The sequence below is a fragment of the Leptosomus discolor genome, chromosome Z (assembly GCF_034619465.1).
Source record: "Leptosomus discolor isolate bLepDis1 chromosome Z, bLepDis1.hap2, whole genome shotgun sequence".
Classification (NCBI taxonomy): domain Eukaryota; kingdom Metazoa; phylum Chordata; class Aves; order Leptosomiformes; family Leptosomidae; genus Leptosomus; species Leptosomus discolor.
This window is the reverse complement of record NC_141419.1, coordinates 59,932,857-59,958,154: the sequence shown is the minus strand read 5'-3', so window position 1 is coordinate 59,958,154 and position 25,298 is coordinate 59,932,857.

Sequence of the window (25,298 nt, the reverse complement as noted above, 5' to 3'; positions counted from 1 at the left end):
GTCTTTCAAAAAAGGAATATCTGATTGGTTTTAGAACTCCATTTAGATAGGAATCTTCACTCAAACTACTCACCAGTAAAGAATTCCTGTTTGTCAGCATTCAGTTCTTCTGTGTAGAATGACTTTAAAATCTTGATCTCAAATTGGTTTGGGAGAGAGAAGAACTCTCTATTCCTATGTGTCAGTTTACACTTAAAAGTAAAGATAAGCTCATTGCTTCCTAAACATCCCCTTTGGCAATGAAAGCTCAGCAGTCCAAACTGCAATCTCACTAGAATGTGGCAATCTCCTTCAGTTTATGCTATCACGGCTGCATTGAAACAGATGACTAGGGTGCTTTCCCAGTACTGCTGAACATTTATTCTTAGAGATTTACCCTACTAAAAATCAGCAGGACTATGCATGTGTACATCATACCTAGCCTCTATCAAAGTACTCTACTGGTAATGCACAAACCCAATGCTATTCATATCATTTTCTTTCATGTATGGTTGCTCTGTAATATTACTAGAGGTAAAGAGGGACGGTCGGTTTTGTCACAAAACCATATACTCATATGGCAATAGCTTTCTCTTTACATACTTACTTATCAGAGCCCAGAGCAGTTGGAGTGTTGCTGTGCTGCTTAGAAGCTACCAGCACATGACTAGAAAAGTCTCAGTCATATGAATAAAAAAGTCTCAGCAACAGTAAAGGAGCTAATCTGAACACACACTAAGAACACAAGGGATGTTCTAATGAGGAAGAGATTGTCACATGCGTACCTTTCCTTAAAAGCTTGGCCACCATTAAGGGTCTATGGACCTGTTTATGCCCATGAAATTTTCCACTGGCTTCAGAACCAGCAGATCATTTTCACTGTGCTTATGAAGTTGTCTGGAATCATGGAGTATATAAAGATCAGTCAATATGAAATACCTATATTCAGCTGCCCCATATTTTTCAAATACAACATAATTACCTGCAGGCTTGTAGTGTTCCTGCCAGCCAAAATGAGTGCCACAGACATTCTGTCCCCAAACTTCCTACAGACCCTTTTATTTTTACCCCAACAGAAAAAGAACAGTTCTACTCAATTAATGACAAAAAAAGAAAACTCTTCTTTACAGCAGAAACCACAATTTTCTGTCCTGTGAGATGAACATCTCCTTTTTTCTTGGGGTCCTGCCTACCTCTCTGCCTGCCTCTGCTGAGATCTCCCTACCTCAGAACCATTCACCACTCATAACACTCCCTCCCTTTCAGGGTGCAAGATTTTATAATTCCATCTTCAGGGTATGAGGGCTCTGAGCTGATTCCTAACATTATGCCTTGTTTTCTGGTTTTGTTTGTTGCCTTATGGAGTGTAGGTAGCCACCTTCCTGGGCCTTCAGACAGCCTACAATCTCAAAGGAGTGAGATGTTCTTTGGTGGAGTGAGCAATGGAGACCTGATATTTCACTACCACTGCTGCACCTCTCTGGACCCCAAGAATGCCATTTGCGAAGCGTTCATGCTCTTTGTAAATATTTTCAGTTGTATCTTCAGGTGTTTAATTATGATGTCAAGCTCCACAGATCCTCCAATAGGGACTTGGGTAGAGAGGGTAATGGAACTTTATAAATAAAATTAGTACTAATTACTACCCTGATCATCTTTCATCTTTAGTCTCTCCCACCCCAGCCCTTTTGGCTGTATGCCTGATTGTTCTTTTGAGTATCTGAACAGGTGTTTTAGAACCTTTATCTTCTATTAAAATAATCTAAATAAAACTTGTCCTTTTTTAATTATGAAAAAGGAAGGTAAAAGCAAAGCTAAACAAACAAACAAATAAAAATAAATTGAAATCTCATCTATTAATTGCCATTATTACTTATATTGCAGTAAGAAAATTTCAGTATTGATATAAAAAGCTTTATATGCTATTAATCCATTTAAATTATTTTTACACTATTAGTTTATAACAAGCATGATTTTGACTTTTTCCTACATTTAGGATGGACTTACAGCTTACTGAGTTATTTATGTTGTTGATGTTGCTGTATTTTTCCACGTATCATATGGAATACAATAATTTACATGCCTATGTTTTAATTGCTTATCTAATGTGATTAATTGTTTTCAGTAATCAAGGAAAAATGGAAATTTTTTTCATTTTGTCAATACATAAGGTCTTCAGATGTCAACAGAGATAATACAGCTATCTCAAAGCAGTTCTTTTTTGCACTTCTAATTTCATTTTATTTGTATGTGGTGCTATTTCATACTTGTAAAGCTTATTGGGATCTTCGAAATTTAGGCACTTCAAGATCCTGTTGTATACCAGAGAATCAAAGATCATATGCCTTTTCATACAGATAGCGATGTTATCAGTTACTGAACTGGCCCTTTCTAAAAAACGAAAGTCCATTCCGGGTGCAGAATTTATGTTTTCCAGATTAGTAATTCTATCTGAATGTCCTGAAGCCGTATACTGGGATGGTGATCTCTGCAAAACAGTTCACTACTCCTGCTTTAAAAATTGCAACTTTGAAGAAATTGAATAGCTTAGTGTTGTCTGTTCAGTTCAAGTTAGCTTCAGGTAAAACCAAGTAAAATTTTTACAAAATTTAACCTACTCAAAACAATGGCTGAGAATTTTAAGAAACTTGTAGTTTATGCCAGTTGGTACATAAATATTGCAAGTAAAATGTGACTAATATCTAATACTCCCAGGTGTGTAATATGTACTAAGCTTTTTCTAAATATGGGTATCTAGTTTTGGGCATCAGAGGACTCTTTTGACTAAAGAGAGGACACTAACATAGTTAACATTTTGGTTTATAGGTTAGTTTTTGGTTTTTGGGTTTTTTTCTAAATTGAGTGCTAAAGTCCAAATGAGAAACATAGAACTGCACATATCTGTAGACACTGGGCAATTTGAAAATCTGATAATATTTATTTCCTTCTCTTGACAAAAAAGGGAAATCATGCTGTGTCAGCAATTGTAGATTAATTTCTACATATAGATGTTACACACCTTGGGCTCCAGGTTCTCCCTTCAAGGTGCTTCTTTAGGCATGTCTCCTTTGACTCTGAATCTTCCATAGAACACTACCCACAGTATAGCGTATTTGAGCTAAAACTTCAGCAACAGGATAAACCTAGTCTTCTCACCATTTTGGTTGCAAAATTCTTGGGCACAAACTTGATATAGGGATAATGGATCCTTGATCTTAAAAACATTGAGATCAACCAAATAAAATCGATTTCAATGAGTCATCCAAGGTCAAAACTGCATGCATGACAGTCAGCTCTAATTTCCTTTTTTCTGGTTTTGTGACTTTACAGCAAAACCTTTCTTCTTTTTTTAACACTTTCTCATTCTTGAAATTTTAAAATTATTAGGTAGTTTGGAGAAACATGTTGTCACTGACTTCCCACAACTTCCATGGGCTAAAACAAAAAGACATTTTAATTAGAACACTTGATTTATTTTGTGCTATGAATCTCTAGATTCATTTGGTAGTGAATCACAAATTAACATAATCTTTTTTTTTTAGAACTTCACCACAGGTTTTCTGTTGTTATTTTTTAAACCCACAAATTTTGCATTCCTCCCACTGCCTGCCCCCACATATGGTCCCTGAAGATTCTAAAATTGTACAAATCTCCCTGACATGCATTACAACCCAGCTGTATTTAAACAGCTATGCCTTCTACTGACTGTTGTTTTATATTATTCTGTGATTTTTTTTTTAAATTTCGTATAATGCGTTGTCTATTCATATCTGAGGAAAATTCTGTCTTGTCAGAAAGACGGCTTGATGGGAACACTACCCCTTAAGTAGTCAAACTTCAAAACGTTAACTATCTAGATGTTGTCACCGAATCAGTTCTCTGAATATATCCCAAATCTGTGTCTTCATATTACAGTATTTCCCATTTTATTTTCTGTGTTGTACATGCAACAATAAGCACTCTAACCGATTTCTTTCCCCTTGATTTCAGAATACTACTTGTTATTGGTTGGACCAATAAAACACCCTCAGAAATGTAATATTAACATGTAATATTAACAACAAAAAGAGATGGAAAACAGACCCTACAGTTAGACAGAAAACCCTGACAGGAGTTAGCAATTCTTTTCTAATTATATATGCAGCGTCAAAAAGCACTGCTAGCACTTTACCACCACAGTGTTCATGCAGTCACATGTCAGAGCAAGTGTCGGTTTTAATGAATTTACAATTAACATGCAATTTTACTATTCCAACTCATGCCGATATTAGTAATTTTAATTGTGTAAGTTTAAAACATAATACTAGGTTACTGTCAAGGAGATGAAGTCTAGCCTCTTCCAAATGTAGAAAGATTTATAATCCCAATTAACATTTTAAATATATAGGGATAAACTTACAAAATGTGAAGTGTCAGTTACTAAAATCTGTGATCTGTTTCCCTAGATCTCGTGATACCATTTCTATAGCATACTGCCAGAGGCAATATGTCTATGAGTCAATTATATATCAACATTTATTTTTCAGTGACTCCCTTAAAGGACTAAGGAATTAACTATGTAGATACATATATAGCCTCAGCACCATAGAATCAAAGTTCTTCTGGAGTATTTAAAAATAGAAGAAACAGACATACTTGTTCTTCTCATTCTCTCTCATTCTTGCCCTGTACACAGATATAGCTTAATTAATTGTGGGGTTTCGGGTTTTTTTACAGTGAGGGGAAGGAAGAGGGTGCATATATCTATGGTAGAAGAAAAGGCTCTGTGGATGTCTTCTAGTGAAAATACCTTACCAGAGGAAAGCTAAATAAAAACATGTTTCATACTTAGTTCTGTAAAATGCCAAGCCTGTGGGAATTCTCAGTGTCTGTGGGAGTGAGTGCTACAGGCTAGGTCCCAAACTTGTGAAATTTCTGTCTTCTTCACTCACGAGTCTCCCTAAATTGATCATTGATGGCATGATTCTGTTGGAAGACACCTGTAACAAAGGCCAAGTGGGAGTGAAGTGCATGATTACTCTGGGACCTAACAATCAAACTCAGTCTGATTTCGGGATAGAAAGTTTGAGTATTCAGTGGGGAAAAAATTCTAAGATTATGTAGTCATAATGGTACTTGCTGCTAGAAGGTCTCTGTCCTTCTCTTTGTGAATAAGCTGGAAATTTGAAGATATGTTATTTCTTTTTGTTTTGTTTTGTTTTACCTGGTGATTTTGAAATATGTAGAATTAATGTTGGAAACACAGAAATTATCTTGCTGAAGACTATGAGAAATGCATTAATACAAAGACTGTTGTCTGGCCATGGATAAAGGAGTAATTTTTCTCTCTAAAACTACGTCAATTTGCAATACCATCAAGAGGTCTCCAACAGGCTATCTGACACACATTATTATCAGAGAAAGATGCTGAAAAGAAGCAAGTTCTTCCAAGGAGGCCATTCTCTCTCGAATATCATGCTCTTCTTTTACCTCCTGTCGGCTTCGTTTAACAGTTTTTCTCTGATGTAGCAGTGCCAAATACACATTAGTAAAGCGGGATGTGGATAGAAAGGAGATCCAAATACAGGTGCTCGGTCGCTTGTTGCTGCCACTTAGCTATTAGGCGATAAACACCTCACCATCCCTTCCAAACTAATTTCTATATAATAAATATTAATTCCATTAATATTAGGAATTATACTGTGCTAGAATTACAGAAAACATTTAACCATATATTTATAATCATAGTATGCTAGAAACATGAGATATACTATTCTAAATGAGATACTGACGTTGTACTAAATAAACACTAATGTTTATATAGCAGCATGTATTAAATTAAGAGTAAAAATGTAAGTGCAATACATCAGATATTTGAGCTGTTATTATGTTCAGCAATCTATCAGTAAAAAATGCAACTCGATCTCTGAGTAAGACAAAACTCATATACGACATGCATTTCTTTGGAAATGCAACTTTTTGTTATCATATTATGAGGGACAAATTGGTCACCTTAATGACAATAATCATCTTCCAAACCATGTTTAGTATAGAGTGTCTACCTTCAGAACACAGTATGATAATAGCAAACATTGGGCATGGCTAGGAAAAGAAAAAAACACCTTCCTAAAACTTGCAAATAATGCATCAGGGAATAAAACAAAGTCTGTTTATGACAGTCACCTTACATATTCAAAGTCTTCTCCTTGGTCTGCTGATAAACAAGCTTAAAGCCTGAAAACTGTCCCACACTTTATTACTAAATATCTGCAAGCTTCCTGTTTGTCCAAAAAGCCAGTTTGTCCTAGAGATAAGTGGAAGGGAAGAGTCAAAACCAAAGCATTGTGCATCAGCATTGAGTTTCCACATAAGTTGGAAACCTGCAGCAGTTGCTGCTGAAAAGTATTGTATGTTTTCATACGAAAACCAGTTTGTTGTCATAAATGCTTTGTGGATGTTGGACGACCCATTCATGACTGGTGCAATTAGGATATAGCAAAAACCACATAACAGCTAAAGGGTAACCTCTCTTCACACATCTCTCAAGCTGCTGAACCTCAAGGTAGGAACTTGGGGAATGCAGTCCCTTTTTGTAGGAGAAAAGCATTGAGACCATCTGAGTAACCTGAACATACACAAGTCCATGGGAACTGAAGAGATGCATTCCAGGGTCTGATGGATTCAATGGTTGATGTGGTTGTGTCATGGTTTGAGCCCACCCAGCTGGCAACAAAGCACCCAGAAGCTGCTCGCTTACTCCTACCCCATCCCCTAAGGATGAGGACAAAAATGCAACCAAGAAGGCTTGAGGATCGAGACAAAGGACAGGGAGGGCTCACTCACCAGTTACGGTCACGGGCAAAAGACAGACTCAACTTGGGGTTAACAACATACATTTAATGAACAACCACCACCATCAAAGAATCAAAGATAATGAGAAATACAACCAGGTCTTAAAAACACACCTTCCCCCCCCTGCCCCTCCCATCTTCCCAGGCTCAGCTCTGCTACCTCTTCACCTCCCCAGCTCCACAGAGGGGCAAGGAGTGAGGGTTACAGTCAGTCCATCAAAAGCTGCCTCTTCTGCTCCTTCCTCTTCAGGGAGAGGGGCCCTCACAGTCCTCCCTTGCTCCAGCGTAGGGTCCCTCTCAGTGCAGTCAGTCCTTTGTGAATTTTTCCAACATGAGTCCTTTCCCACGGGGCCACAGCTCCCCATAAATCGCCGCCTCAGAGCCACGGCCTGCTTTGGGCCCAGGCCCCTTCTTTGGACAGGGGCCCTCCACGGGCTGCAGGCCAACCTTTGGGCCACTGCTGACCTCCAGGGGCTGCAGGGGCTCAGCCGCCACCCCACCACCAGCAGCAGGGGAACCTCTGCTCGGGCACAGCTCCCTCTCTCCTGCCTCACTGACCCAGGGGTCCGCAGGGTTGTTTCTCTCCCATCCCACTTCTCTCTCCTGCTCACCAACAAAGAGATAGGAAAGAAAGAACTCGCTCAACAGGTTCTTTCGCTTTTAAACGGAGTTATTTCCAGAGGTGTGGACGGGCCTAGCCTTGGCCAGAGGTGTGTCTAAAATTGGAGCCGAGGGAGCTTCTCAAAGCCTCTTTTACAGGAGCCACCTCTGTAACCCCCTCCCCTGCTACCAAAACCCCGCCAGGCACCGAACCACCACAGGTTGCCAAGCCACTCCCCGTAGTATTTGAAAAGTCATGTCAGTCCAGCAAAGTCCCCAGTGACTGGAAAAAGGAAAATATCACCCTCATTTTTAAAAAGGGTAAAAAGGAAGACCCTGGGAACTGCTGACTAGTCAGCCTCTCCTCTCTACCTGGTAAGATCGTGGAAAAGCTCTTCCTGGAAGATATGTTAAGGCACGTAGATGACAGGGAGGTGATTTGAGACAGCCAACATGGCTTCATAAAGGGCAAATTGTGCCTAACCTGGTGGGCTTCTATGATGGAGTGATTGCATTAGCGGATAAGCGAAGAGCGACTGATGTCATCTACCTTGACTTCTGCAAGGCCTTTCACATGGCCCCACACAACATCCTTGTCTCTAAATTGGCGAGATATGTGTTTGATGGGGAGACTAGTCTATGGGTAAGGAACTTTCTGGATGGCCACATCCAAAGCGTTGCAGTCAATGGCTTAATGTCCAAATGGAGATCAGTAACAAGTGGTGTCCCTCAGGTGAACATTGTGCTGGGACCAGTACTATTAAATATCTTTATTAATGACCTAGAGAGTGGGACTGAGTGCATCTCAGCAGCTGTGCAGGTGACACCAAGCTGAGTGGTGCAGTTGACACACTTGAGGAAAGGGATGCCATCCAGGGGGACCTTCACAGGCTTGAGGAATGGACCCATGCAAACATCATGAAATTCCCCAAGGCCAAGGACTGGAACACCTCTCCTATAAGGAAAGTCAGAAATAGTTTGTGTTCTTCAGCCTGAAGACAAGGCTCCAGGAAGAATTTATTGTGGCCTTTAAATATAATAAAGGGAGCTTACAGGAAAGACACAGAAAGACTTTTTACCAAGGCCTGTAGCAACACAACCGGGGCAATGTTTTTAAACTGAAAGATATAGTTTGGATATAAAGAATATTTTTTTTTTTTACAACAAGGATTGTGAGACAGTGGAATAGGGTGCCCAGAGACACTGTGGATGTCCCCATCCTTGGAAGTGTCAAAGGTCAGATTGAATGGGTCTTTGGGCAACGTGATTTGGTGAAAGGTGTTCCTGCCCATGGCAGGGGGGTGGGCTGTATGGTCTTTAACGTTCCCTTCCAACCCAAACCATTCTATGATTCCATGAATAACACTCAGGTGCTGGATGGCTTAGTCATTTCAACTCATCATCCTTTTCACTGTACTTAACAGGGTATGTAAGCAACGGTGAAATGTGAGTAGAAACAGTTTATGGGTGATAGGATCTGGTAGCATCTGATGTACACATGATGATAGTAACCAGTTCACAGGAATTAAAGGTTAATTTGCCATAATAGTAAAATCCCTGATGATAGTAGTAATGTCCTTATATGTGCAGGTAGTCTTATCCTAACTGGAGCTGTGAAGATGAAGGTGAAATATTGTACTATTTGAGAGACTACTCTAAATGTATACATCAGGCAGAGTCGTCCTAGGATGTTGAATAGTGCTGTAAAACCTTCAAACTCCTCCTCAAGTCCACAACACATCTGACAGCACACCTTGTAACATTGCAGCAAAATATATCTTCTTTCAATACCTGGTTATGTATTTATATGGATTTAATGCATAAATGAAACAGTGAATCCCTGTTCTCCACTTTGGGAAATTTTATTCCCCTCAGTTTTGTTTTTCTACACTATTTAATGGCAATAGATATTTTTCACATAAAATTGTATAAAATACACTTTTGACTTTATTATGTTTGGTAAAATGACATTTTCACTTTGGAAAAATTTCAAGGATAAGTAGCTATATTATAATGGTGATTTAAGATTTTATTCATTTGTTTACTTATTTTGGCCAAGATCTTTTGTTCTGACTTTCTTCAGCACATGGTGTGGGCACAGACAATGGAGCATCCTGAAGGAAAACTGTGTAACTTCTACCTTAGAATAAAAGCCAACAAAGTAAACTAAAAAGCAAGTATTCACCACCAAAACTAGTATTGAAATCTTGGCTGAAATCCAGGAAAAATAAGTCTTCACCACTAGTGTACAAAGTTTTATATGATACATTGCCATTTCTGAGGAAGCTGAAAAAATTGAAAGACAGTTGAATGTGAGAATGTTTTACATTTTGTAACTAATGCTTCATCTAGTTCTAATGTAAATCTGGGCCACTCTGTTTTAGCTGGATGTATTCATGCATTACTGCAGATCACTTGTCTCACATGGTTTATAAAATAATCAGTATTAATCTTATTTTCTCTACTCTCTAGATCTCCACAGGACATGTTATCTAACACAAACCGTGCTTTACTGAAGAAGACCTTGACAAATCTTAATAAATATGAAATAAAATGTGTCCATACTTTCCTGATCCCACAGCATCCTTTCCCCTGTATACTGATGGTTATATATTGTTGGTACAGAACATGGCCATTTATTAAGGAGCATTAGTGTTGGCTGATCTCACTCTCTGTGTTTGTTACATAGCCAGTACAATATAGCATTCACAGTACAAGTACCTAACTGCCAACTATTTTCATGGAGAACACCTTTTTTGGGGCACATTAAAGATAAATTGCCTAATCAAAGGACAGCCTGCCAAAGAGACACACTGAACAGCCAGATTTATCACTGAAGCTTGATTTAGAGGGAATAGAACAAAAAAGAGAGACACAATATCAGGAAAATTTTGCATTCAAAATGAGCATACCTACTTCTGTCCCTAGCGAGTTTTAGCATGACTGGGTTATAATGTAGGAATGAATAAAGTCATGGCTTTTGCATATATTTCTACTAGATTCATGTTTTGTTAGTGAAAGCATATGGATTATCTTAACATCACAGTTTTAGGTGTAACAAAGGTGACCTCATGGTCCTGTAGTAAGGGGTGTCCTCAATCATCAGGACATTTTTGAATGCCCTTGTCATCTTTATAAAGCAGATAGGTGTACTTTGTTTTGTGCTTTGTTCTGCAGTAGTAAATCACTGATGATTTATTGGAGGAAACAGCCATGGAAAACTCAAGCCAATAAAACTACTGACTGACAAAGAACAGGTCCTCCTTGACCATTGTTTTTGCATTTCACCACCCTGCCTTTTCAGTAGCTGTATACTTGAATATTAACTTCATCAATCAAGTGACATCTTACTTGAAAAAGGATACCTTGCTAGATACAGTAAATGTGATTTTGGAAGTCCTTAAAAAATATTGTACTAACTGATGACATTGCAGTTTCTGATAATCTGTACTATTACAAGTTTAGAATTCCTCTTCACATGGTGTTGAAAACCAGTAAAAAATAGCCTTAGTACTCAGATTTTGAAGAAATATCTTTTACATGTACAGATACTGTTTTTCATTTAGTTTTGATCAAACATATGCTATATGCAAGGACATTATAAATGACTCACTCTTGCCTCAAAACAGGCTGCATAAAACTTTCATATGAACCTGAGCCTATTATCCTCAATATGAAATTACAATATGTACGCATTGTTTTTTCTGGAATTTCCATTCACTCAATTTCCATTTGGTTTAGTATCTTGTTTCCAAGAACAGTTAGTGCCATCTACCACATAAAATGCAAGATACCTAACTACCAGCCAGCTTAGTCATCTACGTTTTTTCACCCTAGAAGAACTCACCTGATTACCAGGAGTGTTAAGGACTGAAACTGTATGTATCACACTGCTCTATTTTTGGTGTCTCAAATCCTAAGAAAGTGAACAAGTTATGAGATCTTGATATATAGCACACATGCTGCTTGGTTTATTGTTCTCTTTTTCTAAAAATAAAAAGCAAGTGATTGTTTCAGGGTCAAAAGATATTGCACTGTGCAGGTGTCCCCAAGCTGAGTGGTGCAGCTGACATGCTTGAGGGAAGGAACGCCACCCAGGGGGACCTTGACAAGCTTGAGGAGTGGACCCATGCAAGCATCATGAAGTTTAACAAGGCCAAGTACAAGATTCTGCGGTGGAGTTGGGGCAATCCCCACTGTAAATACAGACTGGGGGATCAATGGATTCAGAGCAGCTCTGCAGAGAAGAACTTGAGGGTACCGGTGGATAAAAAATTGGACATGAGCTCACAGCTTAGAAAGGCAATCATATCCTGGGCTGCATCAAATAAGCAAAGCCAGCAGGTTGAAGGAGGTGATTCTTCCCCTCTATTTCACTCTTGTGAGAACTAGCCTGGAGTTCTGCATCTAGGTCTGGGATCCTTAGCACAAGAACACATGGACCTGTTGGAGCCAGTCCAGAAGAGGGCCATGATTCTACGATTCCATGATTTTGTGATTCTACTTTCAACTACAAACAAAGATGTGTATAGCTGCCCATTGTCTTTTAAGTACCCACAAGTTTCTAAGCAAATAGAACTATTTTAATCTTGTTAGAAGGGTAAGTGACAACATATCATTTGACAAGAAATGGGGAAACAAAATAATATAATTCAATTTTAAGAAATAACTCAGTTTTTTATAAGGGTTCCCAAAAGAGTTATGAAACATTAAAAGAGCTGCAGTCTTCCTTAATAGTATGAGGTAGACAAAGCTTAGTAAATGCAACAGCCACATTAGATTTCCAAGTTCCTTTTGTCCTCTGATCCACATATCTCCAAACTGATGTAACAGAAGATACCAAAAGCAGTACCAACTATCTGTGCTGTCTCTTCAGGAAAAAAATTGAGTTTAAACAAAATAACCCTACAGTTACTATGTTTGAAGTTCTGATGGTAAAAGAATCTGGATGTAACCATAAAAAATTTTGTTACTGACCTATAAAAATACCTTCTTCTAAAACTACCAAATTATTTGATGCAGTTCAAGCTATTCAAAAGAATCTCTGCTGAAAAAAATCCAATACCCAAACAAAAAAAAAACCCCAACAAACCAAAAAAAGCCTACCAAAAAAATCCTTTGTAATACTGTATATCATGGTGTAGTACACACTCTCTGCTCCTCTGTACACAGGCAGCGCTGTTTTGTCAGTATGAGAGCATTCCGGTAGAAAAACCCCTTGCTATAGTAGTTTTGTCAGTGTACATATGTGCTTTTGTTTAACAGAATTTAAGACTTTATGAAAAACTTTCAAAAATTACTCAGTGGCAAAGGGTCTTGTTACAGTATCATTCATTTAGATGTAATAGCAAATGCAACACTTTTTTCAATAGTTACTGTGGACTTCAAAAGTTAGAGGAATATTTATTCAAGAAAGGCTTAAATTTCCCAGCTTGGAAAATGGGAGAAAAAACAAAGAAGCAGTGTTCATTACAAGTTTTTTTACAGAGAAAGACTTTTAGTAAACTAAACATTATGTTCTTTCTTTGAAAACGGAGAGATTCAACAGTATAATGAAACAGATTTAAGCTTTTTTTTTTTTTTTTTTTTTTTTTTTGTCATAATGATTTTAAAATTAGCCATTCCAATGTAAGATTATCTTTTATCAATAGATCCACATTAAGGCTTCCACAGATTGGAGGATGCAATTACTGAATACACTACACATGGCAGATTTACAGGACATTTGCGCAAATATCTGCCAGAGGTTACCAGAGATCATCTAGAAACTATGCACAGTATATGAATTGAAACAAACATGAAATTAAAAACAAACAAAGGAACAAACTCCAAATGCCCAAACCAGATGCACCATGTTTAACAAAGATCTACTGTAATAAAGAATTTAATTTAGTAAAGCAACAGTGAAGAAATAAAACCTACTACACATTTTAGAGATTGCTCCTTATCTAACTAAAAAAACATCTCATGGCCTCATTTCTGAAAAGGCAACTTGGGGAAAGTAAGAGTTTTCCATTTTTAAAAAAAATCAGGTCATCGTCTTTCATCTTTTTATTTCCACACCTGGACACTGTTAACAAGATAGGTGACATTATCCCAGCAAAATATATTTAAACTTAAGTAGCTGATAATCAGCTAATAAGCTGATTACTATCAGCTGTTTCACACTGCCTTTTTATTTTCTTACTCTCTTGAAATGGGCTTGTGTGGCATTATCTATCTTCTTAGTATACTAGATTAGTTTGTGAGCATTCACTTTACATTCTTTAATAATCAGTCTATGATATATATACATAAAAGAATAAAACATATATAAATGTAAATAAATGAGTCGTGAAATGATATTAGTCTGACCAATGGTAACACATTTCTTTGTAGACCCTTACTTTCTCCTAGTCCAGAACAACTGAATTTTCTGGAGTTGTTTTCCAGTTTTAATTCAGGAAATGTCCCGAAGTCCTTAAGTACAATTTATCCTGATCAACATTTCGCAGAAACTAGGGAAATCAATGTTTGTAGAAAGAGTTAAGTCCTGATCATAATTTTGCAGTAATTCATGTATATCTTCACTGCACATAAAATTATTTTAGCCAGACCATAGCTGTTCCTATTCTTTTACCCTCTGTCTGTACTTTATACTTCCATATGTGAATATAAGTGTAATAAATGCATGCAGAAGCACCAAACCAACTCTTCTTTTTTCATAGAAGGGATGCGTTAAATGCAATGTTAACACATAAAATAATGTATTATAATATTCTACATCTTGAGAGAGGACTCCTTTGTTTTTTAACTCCACTGGCTGGAATTCAGAGATCCTGACTTAATACATGTTGATAAGACTGAGAGGATAATTCTCTCTGTTTTTATCCTCTGTTACTCAGTTTTGTACTAGCTGATAACAATCTGCCTTTATAGCAAATAAAGCTGTTAGAGGAATGTTGCTGCAGGTGAACACTAATTTCTTAATATCACCTGAATAGCAAAATGAAGAGAGAGAGAGTGATATTTAAAAGAACACTTGCTCCTTACTCACTGATCCCTTAAACTTAAATATAAAGAATTTGGTTTAATACTGTAATTTTGGATATGTAGAAAAAAGGAATGAGCTAATTTAATCCTATCTTACTGTAACACAAAATTGGCAGACAAGTTATATGATTACTCAGGGACTGTATTTCCTGTAGCTGTTTGAAACCCACACAAATGCCTTACTGCATATATGACTGAGATAATGATGGTATTTACTTGCTTTGAAATCTTGCCACTGATGTCTTATTCTCTGTTCATAATCAAACATGTCTTCATGAGAATCTAACACCAATCATTTTAATCTATACTTCTAATAATCCTTTTTATGTAAATTTAATTGCTAAAAATCTAGTAAATAAGACTGATGACCTACTATGGTGTTTGTTTTTGCAATCTGGTGGCCTCATGCCTCTGATAATTGCCTAGAAAATCCTTCTTCCTTTTCTGCCTCCCAGGGAACAGCTTTTTGGAACTGTTGTTCTGGATGTCTTGCAAGAACATCTGAAATCTAGCATGATAAAAACAATTAATGAACTGCCTTCCACCTAAAGATAAGGTCATTTTTTTCCATGTTAGAATTCGAAACATATCAAGAAATCACATTTCAAGATTCCTATTCCATAGGCAGCATCATACGTTACTTAAAGGGCCTCCATCTTCACATATATACACACATTTGTAATTATTTATACAAATGTATGAACACAAAGTTCGCAATGTTGTAGCAAACTGTCGTAGACACTTCTATATCCTCTATCTAATACTTCTGCTTCTCTTTATTTAAATGCTTTTGAACATAACAAAGAGATAATTTTATTATGATCATCAACTACTTTTAGAGGAAATACAGCTCAAGTTTATTAAAGAAATTGTCCCAATTCAGGAAAAGAGCTAAGGAAGAGTTCCACTTTGAACTGGTGATTAAATTCCAGGTACTCAACTGAGATGGTCATCAAATCTGCACCAGAGATGCAGGTAATCCTATTAATATCTGTAACCAAAAATCTATGATATATCTGCACTTTTACCTATGCATGCTTATTAAATTTGTGGAAATTTGAAAAGTGTGGAAATACTACTTTGCAAAGTTTAATATTCTTAAATTCGTAAGAAAAATAACTTACAGAAAAGAACTTAGAATAATCATTCCAATTTAAATTCAAGGACTGACTCTGAAGGCAGGATAATAAAAAAGAACTAGAAATTAAATAGAACACAGAAGGAAACAAATTCAGCACAATATCCCAAAACCAAAGAAAGATCGGCAAATTTGCTGAGGAGAATAACAACAGATAGCATCTCTAAAGAAATGAAAAAATTAAAATTCTCCTGAATGGCATGGCACAAGAAGCCTATCAGGGCTTCCTGAGTAAACAAGGAAAGCAGACAATCAAGATTCACTTTCCCAAAGCTAGATTTAATGCTGCACTCGTACTTGTCTTATAAACACAACCTGCCATAGCAGGATATTACATCTGTGTACAACAGTAACTCCAGAAGACAGAGAGAGGTAAGTATGAAAGGATGTGTAGGATATAGAACAAGCTACTGTCCTCCAGTAAATTTATTGAAGGTATTCATGGCAGATGGAATTCACTAGCAGATAACTAATTCAATAGGACTGAGGTTTCATGCTGTTATGCGATCACAAGAGCATATAGCCTAAGTTTACAGGTTCAGATGCCTATTTTCCCCACATATAGATATAACCTCAGGGCTACAGCATATCCCTGGTAATTCCGGGGTGTATTACCTTTCAGTTCAATTAAAACAGTCTCTTTGGTATTCTGTATGTACAATAAACCCTGAAAGTTAAATTGAAGTATAGAGCTTGAATCTTCATGGACAGATGTGCTTCGCTGTCCTGTTGTGATGCTGAGTATCAGATTGCATTCGCATTTAACAACTGCGTAGTGAAGAACACTATTCAAAGGATTCATTGACCCCACCAGAACACAGACCTTGTCCTCAGATCACCAGAATCATAACAACTTTTCCATTGAAGAAATTTCATCCTCAACTAGTTGATCACTGAAATTACCTCTATCATTAAGCTATATTATTTGGGATTTAAAAAGTGGAAAGTAGAGTGATACTGATTTTTTGAGAGGCAAGTTTTGGTGCTTTAGATAATGATAACTCGTTTGGTCAAAAGAGATCACTTGTCAGGCACTGCTACAGATTTTGTAGGATTATTTGTGCCACTGATAGGTTATGCTCAGCAATTATGAGTTCTTTTGAACCTGCAACAGGAAGACTACATGAAGGATACAAAAGCATCTGCCCAGGACATTTCCCAATAAGGAAAAACTAAGAATGCAAAATTGATGGAATGGCATAATTAAAAGAAAAAAAAAAACAACAAACACAACATCACCTCAACCACTCTAAAACAACACTCCTCCCAACCCAAATTTACTTTCATTTTAATAGTTAGTTAGTTTGCAAACAAATGACTGCAAAAAAATTTCATCTGAAGTCTGATCAAATTTAAAAAGTGGGAACTTCTAACAGAACATGCTAAACCAGCAAAAGCAAGCAAACTTTATGAAGAAATCCAAATAGCTAAGATATGTGAAGGATGAAGATGGAATAAGAAGTAGCATTTGGTGTACAGCAACCTTAAAGGTTGTCATGACTAGCATACTTTATAAGTACAAGCATGATTAAAACTCTACATGAACCTGAAAAATAAAAAAATGGTTTACGAAAGAAGTGGAATGTAAGTGGGTGTTGCATCTTAGAATAAAATGACTATGTCCTGTGATTTAGAGAATGAATGTCTAAATTTTCACATAGAAGGCTTTCTTTTTTAATTCAAATTTGTCAGAATAGAATGCTCTTAAAGAAATTGTCGACTTCTTTTGATAAAATAACTGTTATATTGAATAAGTGATTCACTTCGTTCTTTTCCTTTCATTAAAAACCACTTCTGACAGTTTCTTTTCCTGGAAACTCAATTTTTCTACATACTTGCCCTACACATTTGTATGCAGACATCATTTTTCATGAAATGCAAATAAATGCCCCTTTTTCTTTGTTAGTCTGAGTTTTAATTCTGTACACTGAGTTATTTAATGAAGTGGTAATGAAGACTTGTAGTTTTCTTTCCTTACCCATTTAATGCACATGCATAGGTCTTTCTACAATATTTGACTGCCCCATACAGGTCCTATTAAGTACTTTTCTAGCCATTAAACTGGTAAAGAACACATTATGTGTATTTGTTGTTAGATAGATTTATTTAACTTCTCCTCAGATTATTCCTTATTCCAAAGATTTCTAAAATAAACAGAATAATGGATAGTCTGACTTAAGATTTTTTGGCACAGTGTGTAACATAGTTGAAAAATAATGGCCAATATGTTTAGAACTCGTCATAATTTCCTTAGATTAGAAAGGATAACTATAATTCAGTCTCATGCAAAAGGGTACAGAATCTCTTTTAGACCATCATCTGAGGATTAGTAATAGTGCAGCCATATACTTCTGGATGTTCAGATCTAGTAAATCATATGTGATATACCACTTCAAGGCATAAATTACCTAATCATGTAACAATCATTTTTTGTAGCATGAGATAGTGTTTTATGAAATAGGGCCTGTTGCCAAGCCATCCTCTCTACCAGAGGAAATAACACACCTGTTACACACTGGAAGCCTTTTGTCTTTTCGATCTTAGGCTGTAAAAGGTAGTGGGTGGTCACCATGGGTGACCACACTAGCAGGAGGGTTTTTTAAAATATCCCAGGTGTCCCACTCTTGTAAAAGCCCCTTGTACCCATAGTGGGCTGTTCGGTTTGACAGACTACATAGAGGGTAGGCAGCACACATGGAAACAGTCCAGGACAGGCTTGTCACCTGCCTCGTCACACGCTGTCACAATCTGTTCACGAGAAGAATGATAACTTACAGTATAAGTTTATGCTATACCTTTTAGGAAGATTACCATGAATGGAGATCTTTAACATGGGAAAGGAGATTTTCGAAAGGATCTGTGCAGAGCTTATCTCAATAATTCATGTGTTAGATGATCAACATAAAAGAGCCATCAAGTATTGAGCAGAAGACTGCCTTCATAGTTTACAAATTGCAACTCTGTCATTCACCTTTGCACTTCTGCTGCATCTGGGATTAGAGAGATGCCTGTCTTCTGTAAGATTTAAGAACTATCCAGTATACACGAAATTCTCAGCCCATGGGTATGCTAGGTGGTACCTGACTGGTAGTTAAGCGATTTCCCTGCATCAAAGTTACTACCTTGACAAGGAAGTGTTCTTCATTAAGGGGTGAATAAATTTTTATGACGCGATTTTTGACTTTAACTGCCTGCTAGAACCCCATCCAGCCACTCTTTCACTCCCCCTCCTCAACAAGAAAAGGGAGAAAATAAGGTGGAAAAGCTCATGAGTTGACAGGGAGATGACTCACTGATTACCGTCACAAGTAAAACAGACCCAGCTCGGGGAAGATTAATTTAATTTATTGCCAATTAAAAATAGAGTAGATGGTAAGAAATAAAGACAAAACTAAAAACATTTCCCCCCACTCCCATCTTCTTCCCAGGCTTAACTTTGCTCCTGACTTTTCTACCCTCTTCCTTCCCCAAGCAGCACAAGGGGGACAGGGAATGGGGCTTGCAGTCAGTTCACAATACTTGGTCTCTGACACTCCTTTCTAACACTCCCCTGATCCAGTGTGAGGTCTCTCCCACGGGCTGCATTTCTTCAAGAGCTGCTCCAGCACAGGGCCTTTCCATGGGGTACAGCCCTTCAGGAACAGACTACTACAGCATGCATCCCCAATGAGCCTCCATTCCTGCCAGAAAACCTGACCCTGTCTGGGCTGTCCAGGGGCTGCAGCTTCCTTCAGGGCACATCCAACTTCTGGCATGAGTCCTCGATAGGCTGCGTGAGAACAACCTGCTTCACAATGATCTTCTCCATGGGCTGTCAAGGAATCTCTTCTCTGGCACCTGGAGCACCTCACCCCCTTCCTTCTCTGGCTTTGGTGTCTGCAGGGTTGTTTCTCTCATATTTTTCTCACTCCTTTCTCTCAGAGATGCTGCACAGCTCTTTTTACCCTTTATTAAGTAGGTTTTCCTAGAGGTGCCACCAACTTGGCTGAGGGGCTTAGCTGTGCCCTGCGATGGGTCCGCTGGAGCTGGCTGGAACCTGCTGTGTCTGGCACGGAGCAGCCCCAGCCTCCCCTCACAGAGGCTACCCTACAGCTCCCTCCTCCACTACCAACACCTGGCCACATAAACCAAATGCATTTGCAAACCCATGGAGTGTGACACCAGCTTTTACAATGTAGGCTAATGCCTTATAAGCTGACCAGCTAATATTTTGTACCTCAGTCATTAGGACCAATGAAATCATTAGGACAACAATTCATAATCTGCATTCGTGCATCCTCTACTTTTTATGAAGCATTATTTTTTGACACATCTTCAGTTATTGAATTAGCAGCATAACTTTGGAACATATCTCTGGATAACTGAAGGGTAGAGATCACTCGTCTCAGGCTAGAGGCCTATTATTAAGATGCTTCTTTGTTAAGATACTGTTTGCCTCCTGTATCCTCTGTAATTTTTACAGGAGCAGATGGGAGTAGGATGGCAGTGTGACTCTCAAACTATACCAGTGGCTGCAGCATTGGCTGGAGTTTGCTCAGATGCCTACAAGAGCTGAGAGCACCAAATCATGAGGGGTGCTCTGGCAAAGTACTGTACACAAGCTTTTAATATCAGCTTCTGTAACTTGCCATAGGCTGTATATGGGAAATAAGAGTAAACTATATCATTTTATTAGTCACAGCTTTTTCTGTGCTTGCCCATTGCACTCCAGTCCTTGATCAAGTGCAGGGTAGCTGTCAGGGAGTTTCCCTGCTATAGAGGTAAGTCCAGAATCTTTGCTTATCTGTTTTCCATAACAGTGCACGAATGAGTGGAAGATCTGTTACAAAAAGGATGCTGAGACTGACTGACACACGCAAAGCTTTACTCAGATGGATCATCGTTGGTGACATATATCAGCAATCCTCAGTGTGAAAGCTACTTCTAGGGGAAAAAATAATAAAATAAAATAAAAGTGAAAAGGATGTTTCTCAATGACAAGTTGGCAAAAGCACTGATGTTGTCTGTTCCCTGTGCATCCTCTCCAGCGCAGCAGGTGGTGAAGCCGAAGGTGATGAGAATGTTGACTTTTTCCTAGTACTGTATGGTTTTCTTTGGGACCCACTCAATTGGATTGATCCTGCTTATGATGATATTAGTGTGGATTACAGCATGCTTAATCAGTCATGAGCATTATGTGCTGATTGCTAAGCTCTCTTGCATATGTATTATTAGGTACTGTTTACTACATATTTAAATGACAACTATGTTGCTATTCACTAAGTTTTGAGTTTCTTTAACATTAACTAAACCCTGTAAAATTGGACATAGGATGTTTTACTCTTTCTAAGGTGTACAAACAAAAGTACACTGTTACCATTATTACATATATTTAGGACAGATCCTAGTCTATATGTATAAATGAACTGTGACACAAACAAGTAACATAGTGCCAGCTCATAGTCTATTGGATGGTAATATAGGACACTTAAAAGTTTTTCAGCGCACAGCCACCATTAAAGCACAGCATTGTTATAGAAGATATATTACACAAGCAGGTTTTGCTGAGATAAAATATTTTTTATTTCCTTAGGAAGCATACCTTTATAAAGTCCTTTCCTGTGAGGATTTCCAATCTGCAGATCCAGCAATGTAGTGCATGAAAATGTACTGCTCTGCCTGCCTGAACCCCTACTGACTCAATTGAGACACTGTTTGGGAGTACAGATATTTTTGCATGTGTCTTCTTTGAAGGTCAAATGTGAAGCAAGGCACAAATAGTAAAGACAAACACTGAAGGGTTTTTTTATGGCATAGCATGGCAGGAAGGACATCAACAGTGCAATAAAATACTAAGCCAGCTTGTGGTGTGGACTCATTTCTCCTGAGAGTGAAAACATTTTTATTGTTCTTGACAATTATTTTATTCACTTTCATCTTCACTGCACTGAAGCAAGTATGTGGGTAAGCACACAGAAACTATAGAAGATGCAAAACTCCCAACATATGGTGAAGCTGGGAAACTGCTATTTGTATTGCACTGTTCACATAACAAGCCAGTGTTGGAAGCAAAAGGTGGAAGCAAGAAAGTGAAAACCTAATCGTCTGTGATAGTTGCTGGCATCATTCCTGAAATCACACCAGATCTTTTCAGGGTAAGAAAACTGGTCAAAGGAGATCAGTTCCTTAGAGATGACTTTGAAGCTTCTTCTGAGCATCCACAGAGGAGCTCAGCTAAGAGTAGACTACTCTTGTCAGGAGAGAAAAACAAAAAGAAGACATGAAGTCACACTTCAGCATTGGTTTTCTGCTGCCATGGAGCCAAAACTATCTTACTGACATTTGAAACTTATCATTAATTCCTCTCATTTCTGAATGCTGCAAAACCTTTTGTCCTTTGTCTCATTGATCTTGCCTTTACATTTACCCCAATTAGCTTGAAATGTTTCATATTTAATTTGAGTAACTAAATCAAACTCTTTTTAACATATTTGTATGTTCACACAATAAATTATTTTTGCTTTATTTTCACATATGAAGTATCTTCCATTAACCTGATAAATTAAAATATTCAGAAAAGATTTCAAATTGAAACTTGATCATATCTGCAAGTAATCAAACAACAAAGGAAAAAAAGTTGTGACAGGAAAATGCAAAAAATTGCCATCCTTGCAAAGTTTCCCAACACCATTTGGATGGCAGGCCACATGCCACAGCATAAAAAATAACAGATATGCATTTTTCTGATCAGGAACTATAGACAATAAAGCAAATAAACAAATTCCTAAAGGAATACAAATGCGCAAAAGAAAAAGACAGTGTTACTAAAAAACCCGGGAGAATAAAACACTCAGATCACAAAGTTCAGTCAAGAAAAATACAAATTTAGACCAAAAAGCCCATGAACTGCAAGAAAACATGGTCTGAGGTTATGAGAAAGCATACTAGTATTATTCACTTACAGTGTCATATTTATAGGATTCTGTCTTGTCTTCTTGAGGACTAATGCAAACAAATCCATATCCACAGCCCCACAGGATCTTTCCAGAGAGGTTCAATAATTTAGCTGATAACTTTACTTGTCAGACCACTAATCTTGAGGACAATAATTTATGGAAAAAGGATTATTTTACATCCTCTGGATGGCTTTTCCTCTAAAATACAAATATGAAGAAGACTGCTCATCAAGCGAAGAAAATACCAAAGTCAGCATACATTTCTGCCATAATGGCAGATCAATGAGTGTCAGCACAGGGTTACTCACAGAATGGGAAACACAGAGAAGGATTATTTTTATTGTAAGGATATCTTGGAGAGGTTGATCAGATTCAATTGTGTGTGCTGAGATCTGCTCACAGGTGAAGAGTGTTTGGTAAACTGAGTAATGCAATATAGAGTCTCCCATTACTACTAGGTCAACAGGTCTGATCTTGCTTTGGCTATTAATGACTGAAAATATTTTAATAAGGGTGCTGCACAATGTCTTATGTGAACAAAGCTGATACTGTCAGTCCTGCTGCTTGAAGACAGAAATCTGTGTTAAAGAAAAAACACCTTCACAATACCTCTTAGCTGTCATCCTTATTAGTAGTGTCAGCAGTGAAACATATGTGTGAGGACACAGGGATTGAACTATCTCAGAAATAGTATTTTTGGTTCCTGGTGGGTGCACATTGGTGTGAGAGGCCCATGGTGGTAACTTGGAGATTAATCTGTCTCATTGTTAAAGCAGTAGCTAGTGTAAAACACTAATTTTATTTTATGAAAGGGAAGAAGGGAAAATATCACTACTTTACAAGCATATTTTCATGTGTAAATTTTTCATTTGCTTAACTATTAAAGCTATATATGACCATGACACCTGGAAACAGATCTGAGAAAACTGTAGGACTTTTCATCACAGAAGTCATCAATAAGCAACTCCAGTTAATACAGAGGAGGTCATAATTACATGTATGCCAGATGATGAGTTTCTAAAGACAATTTGAGGTGCTGGAATTTAATATCAAATAGCATTTGGGATACATAAGAATCTTTGTTACTAGTCTCTGAGGACTGAAAACAAATATGTATGTACTAATAGATTTCAACAGCATTTGGTAAACTGTCAGGATGTCTTTGATATTAGCACTCTCACTTATGTTCAAGACAGTGATGGTGCAAATGCATGTAGCATGGGGAACAAACAAGAGTAGTTAGAGACATGTGCACACCTGCAGTGCTATGACCTTATTGGCATCACAGAGATGTGGTGGGATAGCTTCTATGATTGGAATGGAAGGACACAGGCTCTTTAGGAGGTACAGGCAGGACAGATGAGGAGAGGGTATTGCCGTCTGTGTCAATGACCAGCTGGGGTGCATGGAGCACTGCCTGGGGATGGATGAGGAACTAACAGAGATCTTATGGGTCAGAATTAAAGGGAACACAGGGGCAGGTGACATAATAGTGGGGGTCTGCTACAGGCTGCCTGACCAGGAAGACTGAGTGGATGAGAGCCTCTGTAGACAGATAGGAATAGCCTCATGTTCACAAGCCCTGGTCCTCATGAGGGACTTCAGCCATCCCAATTATCTGTTGGAGGGATAACACAGCAGGGCATAGGCAATCCAGGAGGTTCCTTATCCAAGTGGTAGAGGAGTCAATGAGGAAGGGTGCTATGCTGGACCTTGTTCTCACCAACAAGGAGAGGCGGATGGAGAATGTGAAGCTCAAGGGCAACCTTGGCTACAGTGACCACGAAATGTTGGAGTTCAAGATCTTTAGGACAGTGGGTAGGATGCACAGCAAGTTCACTACCCTGAACTTCAGGAGAGCAGACTCTGACCTCTTCAGGGAAATGGTTGATAGAGTACCATGGGATAAAGTCCTGGAGGGAAGAGGGGACAAAGGTGGCTGGTTAATATTCAACACAAACCATTCTATGATTCTATGATTCTATGGTGTCCGTGCCTTGGCCTTCTGCCTCACGGAACCATTCTGTCTTAGAATTACTCTTCCATATCTACAAGACATTCAGGGTGGAAGTAATGGCTGTAGCCTTCTTGTTAACAATCTTACTTCAAAACCTTATGGCTTTATCTCATTTGTCAGTTGAGAACCAGGGTATCATTAAACATCGTGTCTCTTCGGTGTCTTCTCACTCTAGATTTGCAAAAATTATTCCCTTCAAACTTCTACCAAGCACTGTTGCCTGAAGTGTTAAATCCTGCATGTTACATAATAAATTGTGACATATAGTTGTGTCACCTGAAGTCAATAACCCACTGAATTTCATATTAAGTAGTCTTGTATTGTGCTAGGATGTCAAATATGAAGCTTCCATCAAAAAGTCTAAGAGCAGTGTTGTTGACATTCCTCTGAGTCAGAAGTGAACTGAGGTTTTACAGGGCATTGTGGTAGCAAAGAGGCTGTCTTTTTGAACAGTATATAAAACTGACTTTTTGCTTGTCCATGACAAGGAAGAATTCCTTGGAGCTCTTCACCAAAAAGGTAACATCAGTCATGTAGTCCCAACAAAATATAGAATGGGAATTTCCCCTCTGCTTTCCTGAACTATCCAACACAATAGTTTCTACTTTGGACTGCATAGTACTCTGCTCTGAACACAATTAAATAGTTGCTTTGTTTCAGTCTAGAGGTATCTGGTAATAAATTCCTGCTTTTATAGACAATTAAGACAAGATAATTACATGTGTCCCCTTGGCTTAATTTAAAAAATATAAATTATTTGTTGCTAA